The sequence below is a fragment of the Cottoperca gobio genome, chromosome 6 (assembly GCF_900634415.1).
Source record: "Cottoperca gobio chromosome 6, fCotGob3.1, whole genome shotgun sequence".
NCBI lineage: Eukaryota > Metazoa > Chordata > Actinopteri > Perciformes > Bovichtidae > Cottoperca > Cottoperca gobio.
This window is the reverse complement of record NC_041360.1, coordinates 933,304-943,475: the sequence shown is the minus strand read 5'-3', so window position 1 is coordinate 943,475 and position 10,172 is coordinate 933,304. Positions and strand designations below refer to the sequence as shown.

The following is a 10,172-nucleotide window of genomic DNA, read 5'->3' as shown; positions in this document are numbered from 1 at the left end:
CTGTCTCCCTCACTCTCTTTCTGCAAGAATGTAGCTCTGTCGAATTTTAAGTTTAAACGCGATATCATTTGTGTTTACTCGCGCTAGATGTGCCGGAGAGGAAGAGGAACTTACCTCCATCTAAATACCAACAACGCTTCATCAACCATGGCTGAAATAACTACTGCTGTTTTGTACATGTTGTGTATGATCCACGTACGTCGTGAAACCAAACACCATCGTGTCTAGGTTTAAAACATCATCCCGAGGCACATTTCATTGAATTTCATCATCTAGGCATAAATACAGCAGCGACTTTATTGTTCATAACATATACAGTCTATGGCAGGGGTGCCCACACTTTTTGGCTTGTGAGCTACTTTTAAAATGACCAGGTCCAAGTGATCTACCTGTATAAAAAAAATGCTGCAACAGGTGGGTTTGTAGTTCACTCCTCTCCTCCGCTCTGTCTCTGACTGTAGGTGTGTGCGGGAGCAAAACAGAGCTGAGGCGAGTATGAGAATGCGCAAGGCAAGAACAAAACTTGAATTTCAGGGGGCGCAGGGTTCCGTTGGAGGAATATATATAATTATTTTAACGGTACTTGAGCTACCCGCATTACATCGCGATCTAACTTTTGGCCACCCCTGGTCTATGGTTTATACACATACATTTATGAACATCGTTTTTTGTCTGGTCTGTACAAATATGAGGTACTGTAGAGCTCTGGGTGCCCACCACCACAGATGGTTACACTCGGCAGCATTTTATTTATATCTTTGTCTCTCTCTCTCTCAGTGATTTTCTGCGGTGATTCTGAGTGAAACTCCTGAAATAAATAGCTATCACTACTGAGCCAGACAAGGTCACTAAGTAAAAGGGATAGAGATACTATTCCGTCCTCCAGAGGGGCTAATCCTTTATCCCTGGACATCCGGTCCCTCCCCGTCCTTCAGAGTGGCTACGCCCGTTTGTTTGATCTCCTGCTCTTTCCCCAGAGCGGCTCCACCCTTTAGTCCTGTCTCCTGGTAACCCTCCTGGCCAGATACATTTTTTGGCCCAGCTCCTAAGCCATACCCCTGTGAATATACCCCTTCTTGGTTCCCTGGCCACTTTTCCCCTGATCTGTTCTCATCACTTTCTCATTAGAAGATGGCAAAATTAATAATTGTTTTGAAGAGAGGCTGTAGAACTCTTGGCAAACAATGTCACCAACTCAAATAACGTGTGGATCGGGAATGATCCATGATTGTGATGTTGATGACTTGCTACACATCGACAACGGGATGGACTTAAATTGCAATATACTGTATTCTGATTTACACTACAATACACTATGTTTATGTCCTCTACAGTCAAGGTAATTGTGTCTGATGATGTGTATGTTATGAGTATTGAGAATAAACAAATTTGTTTGTGAGAATGCTCTTCATGGACTACAGCTCCGCATTTAACACTTAATACTCAAAACTCGTCACTAAACTCGCTGAGGCCTCCATCTGCCGCTGAATATTCAACTTCCTGATGGGTAGGCCCTTGGTGGTGAGATTCGGCAGCCACACCTCTACCTCACTGACCCTGAACACGGGTGCACCACAAGGTTGTGTGCTCAGCCCCCTCCTGTACTCCCTGTTCACCTACGACTGTACTGCCAAGCACAGTTAAAACATTATCTTTAAGTTTGCTGACGATACAACTATCATGGGCCTCATCACGAACAATGATGAGACGGCCTACAGAGAGGAGGTGAAGATACTGCACAGCTGGTGTCAGGAAAATAACCTCTCTCTTAACATCAGCAAGACTAAATACATTATTGTGCACTACAGAAGACAGGTAGACACCTCCCCATCCATATTGGTGATGCTGAGGTTGAAAGGGTCAGCAGATTTAAGTTCCTGCACATCACTGAGGACCTCACCTGGTCACTTCACACGGAAACAGTGACCAAGAAAGCTCGTCAGCGGCTCTATTTCCTGAGAAGACTGAGGAAATTTGGCATGAACACCAGCATCCTCACAAACCTCTACAGAAGAACCATCGAGAGCTTGCTGACAGGCTGTATCACGGTACGGGAACTGTTCTGTTCACAGCCGCAAATAGCTTCAGAGAGTGGTGGAAGCAGCACAGCACACCATTGGCAACAGTCTTCCGGCCATTCGGGACATTTTCCACCAGCGGTAACTGCGGAAGTTACACAGCATCATAAAGGACCACAGCCATCCAGCACGCAGACTGTTCACCTTGTTATCATCAGGCAGACGATACAGGAGCCTGGCTGCACACACCACCAGACTCAAGGACAGTTTCTACCACCAAGCCATCAGGCTCCTCAACCTCCAGACCCATAGATCCAGCCGATGATACCCAATTATATCTATCAATTCAACCAGATGAAACAATCAATTGGCTAAACTTCAAGCATGCCTTAAGGACATAAAAACTTGGATGTCTAGCAACTTTTTGATGTTAAACACATACAAAACTGAAATTATTATACTTGTCCCCAAATGCCTCCGAAACACATGTTCTAATGACATAGAAGCTCTGGATGGCATTAATTTGGCCTCCAGCACCACCGTAAGGAATCTTGGCGTTATCTTTGATCAGGATCTGTCTTTTAACTCCCACATAAAACAAATCTCAAGGACTGCCTTCTTTCATCTACGTAACATTGCGAAAATAAGACACATCCTGTCTAAAAATGATGCAGAAAAACTAGTCCATGCATTTGTTACTTCAAGGCTGGATTACTGCAACTCATTGCTATCAGGTTGTCCCAAAAAGTTGCTTAAGACTCTTCAGTTGATCCAAAATGCAGCGGCATGTGTATTGACAAGAACTAGGAAACGGGATCATATCACTCCTGTATTAGCTGCTCTGCACTGTCTCCCGTTAAAATACAGAATAGAATTCAAAATCCTTCTCCTGACCAACTAGAGCATTGCGCTCCCAGAATGCAGTGTTACTTGTAGTTCCTAGAATCTCTAAGAGCACAATGGGAGCCAGAGCCTTCAGCTATCAAGCTCCTCTCTAATGGAACCAGCTTCCAGTTTGTGTTCGGGAGGCAGACACCCTCTCCACATTTAAAGACTTTCCTTTTTGATAAAGCTTAGTTAGGGCTGGCTCAGGCTTGCCTTGGATCAGCCCCTATAGACTTAGACTGCCAGGGGACACCTCCCTGCTCTCTCTCCGTCACTGTTACTAACTCAGCATCCGGGGTATCATCCCCGGAGTTTCTGTGTCTCTTATGTGGCAGGTTGCCACTGATAAAGTTTACGTCTGGATCAGGAATCGTGGCTGTGCCTGCTGCCCTGGTTCTGCTGGACACCTGGAAGCCTTTTTGACATTATCCTGGATTCATCCATACTTTCTCTTTTTTGATCACAAAATCATTTCTGTCAAATGTTGTATTTGTACTATGTTGTTTATCATGTACACACGACATCTATTACACGTCTGTCCGTCCTGGGAGAGGGATCCCTCCTAAGTTGCTCTCCCTGAGGTTTCTTCCATTTTTTTCTTTCTTTTAGGAAATCTTTCCTTGTGCGATGAAAGGTTTTAAGGACTGAGGGTGTCGTATCCTGTACAGTCTTTAAAGCACACTGAGACAAATGTATAATTTGTGATATTGGGCTATATAAATACATTTGATTTCATTTGATAGACACACTTGCTGTCTGCAATAAATAAATATAAATAAATATTATTATTTATTGTACTGCACAACCCCCCTTTTGTTCATATATGTACATGCGCTATATCGTTTTTATATTATTGTTTTAACTTAATTGTATATTGTACTTTTTAAAATATTTTATATAAATATTTTTTGACAGTTGAGCTGACATGCTGTCTCTCTCAAACACATTTCATTGTACCGTTGATGCTGTGTTAACCATCCATCCATCGTCTACCGCTTATCCGCTGTCGGGTTGCAGCAGCTCCAGTAGGGAACTCCAGGTCGATCTCTCGCTCCATTGTCCCTCACTCGTGAACAAGACCCCGAGGTACTTGAACTCCTTCACTTGGGGTAAATACTCATTGCCTACCCGGAGTAGGCTGAGAGCCATATATATATTTGACAAATAAAACTTGAGACTTACCAAATTGCATTTGGGTTCATAGTCTATGTATATACCATGCTACAATGAAAATGCCAATCTAATAGTGTTTCATCCTTAGCCTCAGTGTGCAGATGCCATTTGGAAATAGCTATTTTGTTATTTGTAAAGTAGTGATGCAAAAATAATATTTTAGAATAGTTCATAAAAGTTTGGAATGAATTGTTTAGTTTTGCAAGAGATATTTAGTATTTTCAGTTGATCCAGCAGAGCCAAACCTTAGTGTTATATTTTATTTTCTACATTATTATTTTCATTATATTTTGTATTGTTATAATCATGTAATTATTCACTTATCTTTAAATTATATCTTTAAAAAAACAAGAGAAGAAGAAAATGTTTTATCTTTAAGTGTAGTCACATTAAATCAATGGTGTGCTCGTACACACCCAAGTCATCCGTGTATCCGAGTAATATTAGGACAGAACTAAACCAGAAAACTGGAAACATGGAATGGCCCGTTCTCATCTACATTATGTGAAAAATATGAAGATCATTCCGGAAGAATGGATCTTGTGAAAAGCTCATATGACGCTAACCATGGCCCAACTTATTTTGGTCCCCAGGTACGGACCTCTATATTGTTTCCTAGGTGTATATAATAAAAGTTGTGAAATAATAGCCAATTGCCTTTACTTTGTGCGCCAAAGATATTGAGCAACGGCAAGATTACCCACTTAGCTCCTGTACCGTCGTGTTATGTTAAACCAGTGGCTCCAAAACTGAAGGTTATTACATTACATTACAGTTCATTAAGCTGACGCTTTTGTCCAAAGCGACGTACAAAAAGTGCAAACAATCATGGAGATACAACTCCGAACAGCAAGAATCTTGTAAGTACAATAGCTTCAAATAGGTACAATCGTTTAAAGGGCCTACGAAATTATATTTTGTCAGTGTTATCGGGCTTGGTATATGATAGAGGTTGCATATCTATTGTGAAATGTGCCATATATATATTTTTAATATTGATGTATTCGTAATAAATCACGATCATAACAGCATAAAAATGACTTTCGCTAACAACAATCGATCGCTGCGCCGAGAGCATCCACTTCGGCAATGTTCGGGCGATGACGTCACAAGTAGAATACAGCCGCCGCCAGTGTTCGTCTGCGTTGAAGCGTCCGCGTTGAAGCGTCCAGCAAAGACGGCTGTCAATTATTACGAGAAAGAATGAACAACAATCAATCGCCAAAGGATAATTGTGAAGCGATGTGTTGTATGAGGATGTGGGGCCGTCTCCAAATCTAGCTTTCTGTGGCCAAAAGATGATAAAATGTCGCGTCTATGGACAAGACAAGTGCGTCGATGAAACCGATGATTTGTGGAAAGCACTTTGAGAGATCGTGTTTCGAACAAACTATGCTCGTCAAAGAAATGAGATTCAAAAAGAATTTAAAACTGAACGCAGATGCTGTGCCTACAATACTGCCGAGACCCCAGCCAGCACAAGCCAGCATGCCGATTCAAACTCCTCCGCCGATGCAGAGTCCTCCACCAAAGAGACGACGAAATGCATTCGCCAAAAGGGAGAGAGCAAAGGTAAGCCGTGCTACTTTTTTACTGTATTTATTGTTTCAAGCATAAAGCCATAATCGGTCTAGGCCTACTGTATGTAACGAGTTTACACCAGGCCCTAGCCAATATCTGTGTGTTATTGTTTGTAGTATTAATAACTTTAGCTAATTACACTTCATTAGCTTAATTAAGTATAGATTCAATGTTTATAACAGGCTTCCCCATTTTATTCTGTAGTTTGAGTAAAAGCGTGAGTCTATTTAACTTTTAACTATCACCCTATTATTACAGAGGTATTGAAACATTGGTGAATGAAGCCACTGACAGAACTGAGGATACCTGTATGATCAGCGACCATCTATTGGACATCCACACTGGGGAGGAAGCTGTGTGTACACCAGTAAGTATACGGACTGTACGTCATCTGTACAGTTGTAGTACCAGTAGACCTGCACATGACGTGTTAAAAATCACCACATGCATGTACATAATTCATATATTTGTTTAATTTGATATCATTGCTCTCTCAATCAATTCAACCACATCTTTTATTATGAATGTTATTAGATATTTTCTTTACGCAGACATGTATAAACATGCAATACAATTTTAAGCTGGTTTGAAAGATTTATTAGTAAAGTTGTGTTTTGTACATTTCAGACATGTCAGAAAGAAATTGCTGTGCAGACGGATACCCCTCCACGGACATACCATAAATCCATGCAGGCGCGACCACGTGTCAGGTGAGCTGGACTGCAAGTTCCAATCCAAGTTGGTTGTTCCAAAGGTCAGCATCATAATATATATATATATACACACATACATACACACATACATACATACATACATACATACATACATACATACATACATACATACATACATACATACATACATACATACATACATACATACATACATACATACATATATTTATTATATATAATGCTTGATTATAAAACATATTTTTTGCAGAGTATGTTACTGAACTCTTGATCGAGACTCAATGCTTTGTGCCAAGACAATATTGATGAGGAACCTTTCGGAGTCCCAGATCCACTCAGCAGTCGGTGGAAGAACCAAACAAGAGGGATGCTGTTGGGCTGTATAGAAGCAGATTAAATCACTGAACTGACATTGTGTTTTGTTATTGACTCTAATAAAGTGCTGATACTTGAATGACGTGTAGTTGTCAGATGGAAACATAGCACAGATTTTTTGAATGGCAGATGATGGCATTCTGTGGTTCTTACCAAGTATTCCCCAACAAAATCTCACCAGCTGGCGGTATGCCACATAGTGATACATTCCGTAGCATACAAGATAATACATGTCAATGGTAATCACTTCAACCTTATTTTCTTATTTATCTATTTATTCTGTGACTGTGCCAGAGTGACCATTCGACTCCCCATAAATACATCAAAGTTTCTGAGCTCTACACATTTGTGAACACAAGTAACTTCCTCATTAAGTGGCTGATCACCTGCTTGTTGTCTGTCTCTCTTCGAATACCTGTGGTAGGCTGTCTGCAACACCCAAACATCCAGACACTTTGATTTGAATCCTGGGTGATCACTCGCCGAGGTGCAGTCGAAACAGGTGAGTTTTCAGTCTGCGACGGAAGGGGTGAAGACTGTCTGCTGTCCTGACATCAATGGGGAGGTCGTTCCACCATTTTGGAGCAGGATAGCAAACAGGCGGGTTTTGTTTGAGGGGAATCTGGGTCCCACTCGTTTACCTAGCAAAGGAGTATAAGGTGCGGGGGCAAATCCTGGTGGGCAGAGGAGTAGACTGACATGGTAAAATGGACGGTATAGTGTTTAGTTAAATTGTTTATCACATTTTGTTTAACGTTTAAGGGTAAATAAAACTCCAGATATTGTTATTGTTGCCATCTTTATTATCTTACATAGAAAATACAACAGCGCAAACTTACATCCTTACTAATTCTGATTTACGGACAACAAATGAAAAGATGTCCTAAAATTAATACAATGGTGATGTCCTAAAATAAACATTGCCTACATATGAAATAATGTATTTTACTCAGGTTCTATGGTATTTTACATATTTTCAAACTAGCCAAATAAGATCACCAAATGTTTAGCATTTATATTGTTGACTTATTTATTCATTATTTGATTTATTCATTATTTGATTTCATTCATTCATCAATATTATTTTATCATTATATCTAAGATGTGCGCTGTTTTATTTTCTATAAAAGATAATAAAAATAACAATCTAGCCCGAGGGTTTAATTTAATGAAAATCTTAAGTATTAAGCATAACTTACGTATATTTTCATGTCATTCATTACGTAATTTTTTCTGTGTTCGAAAAGAATAATAATAAAAAAAATAACAGTAGTAGAAGTAATCAAAGTTAATTTAAAAGAGTTGTGACAGAGATGCTTCAACAAATGTGTTTTATTGAGAAAGAAAGCTGTACTGCACATGCATACTATGAAATCACAGCTAATTACCAGAGTGCATTGCATATTTCTCAAAACAATAAAACACCATCTTGATGCAACAATACAGAAAAAGTCACTTTAAAAAATCAATACATTTGAAATTCTGTGATTAAAGAACATTTAAAACACATCTAACAAGCAGCTCTCCAGGGCGCGCGTCCGCGTCAGCCTCGGCGTCCGCCCGCGCACACACACCAAGAAATATATAGACATAACGAATAAAGATTTTAAGCTCCATCAATTAAACTGCCAATACACATACAGTTCAAGACAATGTGTTCTTTTCACTAAAACATTATAATAAAAACATCACCAAATGACTTGCTCCACACTGTGTGGGTGTGTGGGTGTGTGTGTCCCAATGATGTAATAACTTGACCAATAATGTGATCAAATGTCCTGACTGACATTGTAATAACATTTTTACTGATAATGTAATAGCTTTATCAGCCTGATGATGTAGTTTTGATGTAAAGCCTAGAGTTTACATTTCCAAACATGAAATCAGTGTCACTAACATGACAATAACAGTATTAGATTTGTTGTATACTTGTAGAAAGCATACTTTTTTACATTATCTGTCAAAATGAATACATCATCAGTATAAAATAAAGAAGTGATCTGAAGGCATTACATTATCAGTAAAAATGGTATTTCAATATCAGTAAAGACATTTTTTACATTAGTGGTGAAGTTATTACATAATCTGGTTCTATTACATTTTCGTTTAGGTTGAGTGCAAATGTTATTACATTTTCAGAAAAGCATTACATTATCGGACAATAGGGAGTTCCCCAAATCTGAACTCATTCTGAAACTCTGTCCATAAAACAAAGTTGTATATTTTGCAAATATATAATATGCTATTGAGATTGCCTTCCACCCTCTTTCAGTCCTAATCTATAGCACTTGAATGTCAAGGACAGGTTGGGCATAAAGGGAATGTAGTAGGAGAATGATGGCTGAGGCAAACAAAAGTTTGTAGATAAACATATTGTCATCAAAGCAATTCCTCTTTAACAATCTATCATCACTAGTGCAGTTTTGTGAGAAAAACAATTACTGTCCTTCTGGTGTGAACTTTAAATTATGTGTAATGGGAAAAGAGGTTGCTAGAAGTGAATGATACCAAACTCTGCACTACCACTCAATTCTATGAAGCATCCATCCGAAGGGGACCAACAACTATTACATGTTGCTTTAAGTTTGAATAGGTATGCAAATGTTTTAGGTTATTATTTTCATTAAACATCAGCAGTGCCAAATACACAGAGAACATTTTGAAAAAGCTCAAATATCCTGTAAACAAGAAGAAATTCTGTTTACTCAATAATTTAAAAAACACAATTTTTTGGAGCATGAAAACTCAAATACATTGTGTGTACAAATTACATCAAAGAGCCAACTAGATCCGGCAGGATCAGTGTAGACATGCAGAGCAGTTCAGAAAAACAATCCAATATTAGCTTACAAATCACTTACAGCACTGTACATCATCATTTACAGTAAACTATAATGAAAGAGAAAGAAACAAGAACAGTTGGCAATATTTACTTTTTGTATGTTCAAGAGTTTAATTTGTAAAGACTATTTAAAGTTTCCTTAATTCCCCCTTGGAAATATATTTTATAGCTTCAGAGTGTTTGATAACTAGATAAAAACTAGATTCTAAAAGATCCCTTTAGCTAATAAAGACTCATACAGTCTCTCATGGGGAAAGTTATTTGCACTCAATTTCTCATATTCGTATGTCACCAAGCTAATATCACTCAATACATTGTATAGTATATGATGCACATGTGTATGCTATGATGCTAAAGTATTAGCATGATAGAGCCTGCTGGAACACATGACGTCAGTGTTCTCATCAGTTAAAAGATGAACTGACTTATGGGACAAGTTTATGGAAGCAAATAATTGCCATAAAGATTTTAATCTATAAGTAGCTTAATACCTCCCTGGGTAAAAAAGTCAATACCGAATACCACTTCACCCGCCCCAAGTCTAAAAAATATCAAACTGATACACATCACAGGTTCATCCATACAAAGGAGCAAACAAACAGCAGG

At 38.8% G+C, this 10,172-nt stretch overlaps 1 protein-coding gene across 1 annotated transcript in view; it reads right to left on the bottom strand.

The window, feature by feature from the left end:
- Nucleotides 1–7,953: 7,953 nt before the first annotated feature.
- trhr2 (thyrotropin releasing hormone receptor 2) overlaps nt 7,954–10,172 on the bottom strand; it is a 19,205-nt gene continuing 16,986 nt past the window's right edge. Inside the window, exon 5 of the mRNA XM_029434832.1 lies at nt 7,954–10,172. This exon is cut by the window's right edge and continues 1,318 nt beyond it. The gene's annotated coding sequence lies outside the window, so the exon portion shown is untranslated.